Source organism: Montipora capricornis, chromosome 4 (genome assembly GCF_036669925.1).
Source record: "Montipora capricornis isolate CH-2021 chromosome 4, ASM3666992v2, whole genome shotgun sequence".
Taxonomy (NCBI): domain Eukaryota; kingdom Metazoa; phylum Cnidaria; class Anthozoa; order Scleractinia; family Acroporidae; genus Montipora; species Montipora capricornis.
In genome coordinates this window covers 48,090,852-48,093,116 of record NC_090886.1, presented here as the reverse complement: position 1 = coordinate 48,093,116, position 2,265 = coordinate 48,090,852, and positions in this window count along the sequence as shown.

The window sequence follows — 2,265 nt, the reverse complement described above, 5'->3', positions numbered from 1 at the left end:
CTGGCGTTTCCTTTTCCTCTACAGAGCAATACCCTTTTTAATTTGTAAGTTGTTCGCTCCTCAGTTATCTCCTAGACTGTGCATCGATTTCAATTATTAATATCGAAAATTACTTAATTTGGAAACAGCTGACATTCGTAAAAGCTTTCTAAAATTGATCCTGTAAGTCTTCATGAAGTTCATTAAGTGTTTTAAATAAGAACCTTGGGTCAAAATGGCAGCCATTTTAATATTCCTTCGTTTGGTTCATCGTACAACCGTACCTGCCTTGTCCCTATAAACAAGAATATAAAAGATCACTTTGAACGAGGCCAAAGGAGTTGAAAAGACCAGTGTGACTGATAATTATAAGATGCATCGTCTTGACTAGCTTTCGTAGTGTACTTGACAACTCAATCAATTCATGCTGTCATTCTAGGGTTTCTTAATGAAAAGTTCTTAAAAAGATAAGTGCGAAGTCAATCAGAAAAGATAAGCATAATATCTTCCGGTGAAGAAACTGATTTAGACTCTTGATAATGTACTGGAAGTGTTTTTAAATACGGTGACGTTGCATCACTCTTTAATTGAACGTTAAAGAAAACCTGTTCGCCCCTCTGTCTCAGTTTTCCTTGGGAATATTTTGGTACGTTTTCCATTCATATTTTTGTATTATCGTAAATTTATATAGTACCTACAATAGCTTTGAATGCGGTCACAAGAGATGTACTTTTAAGAGCTTTCCGGCTTTCAGACAGACAAGTAAATGAGATGGGGAAAGTATTGGGAATTAGCCGCGCAAAATAGACAAATCCTTACTTAACAACTGGGAATACGACAATTATTCCATACCATCAATATATTCCTTAACGTATACCAACGATTGAAGCGAAGTTATGGACGTTCAGTGGGACGAATATAAGGAAGGTTTGGGTTGCAGATGACGTGTCGTTCTTTAAAATGTGTTTCTTCAGGAAACAATACTACAAGAAAAAATTGACCATTTGGTCAACCAGAAAACTCGCTCAGTTGACAAAATATATATTAGACCTCTTAGCATTTACCGCGTAAAGCTAGATTTTTTAAGAAAAATATATTTAAGACTCGTGTGTGTACCGAAAAAATTATTATTCGACGGTATAGCTAGATATTTACTGAAGGACTCTCAGTGCTTGTCCCAATACGTTTTAAGTTAATCTTACTATTGAATGCCGCTGAAACAATGGATACGCAGAATTTCACGACATATAATATGATGCATGACTAATGTTAGTCTGGCAAGCAGGTGTTCATGGAAGAACTCCTCGGATTCAGTCATCAGATATAAAATGACTTCGGCGGCTTCCAAGATGACAACATATTAAGTTTATTCGGGCCATATCTTTCATATTTTCATATCATGGTGCATATTTTGACAAGTGAGAAGTTGCGTTGAGACATTTTTATTCATTTTACACACGGAAAGTTATCCTAAACGCGGCTGTGTGCCTCAAGGAGCCTTCCATTATTATTTTTAACGATCGGAACTCTTGCTCTATGTCTTGTCAGTTCCAACTTCTTCTGCTCTGTCTGGATGACCCCACCGTTGTTGGTCTTATAACAAACATAAAAGTCAATCGATAATACCCTAGCTCCACGGTCTTCTGTAATAATTTTGTTGTTACTTCAAGTCGCTCGGCATGGAAAATGTGAGTTCACAATCCAAGAATAAAATTGGTGAGAGCGATGTGGATATTATAAGAGAGAAAATTGAAAAGTCATCGCCAGGTGCTGACGTCCTCCACAAAACCTCAAATTTGATCATTTCACGTCGTTGTCAAGACGACAACGACAAAGAAATGTATCAAAATGTAAAATGCACGTGCAGGGCGTGCAGAACTATTGTTTTTGCAAATTGTAGCGTTCTCGTAGCCGTCGTCGTCGTCGTCGTCGTCGTCGTTGCTTAAGTTCCCTGGTAGGGAATGTAACGACAACGCCACAAAGTAAAATGATTATTACCGGGCGTTAAAAAGAGAAACTGAAATAGTTGTTCTGCAAGTGCGGCGCGCATTTCATTGCATTTCTTTGCCGTACTCCACAAAATGACAACGTCACAGTGAAATCACCAAAACGTCTTAAATTTAGACGACAACGAGAATATACAACAATGAACCACTCATTTACTTTATCGATCTTACCTAACCAATTAAGAAACAGACTTAACTGATTAGAATGTTATGTGAAGTGCTAGTTTTGTACCCAATATGAACCATGTGAGCGTTAACCCTACTAATGGGCCCACGCAAG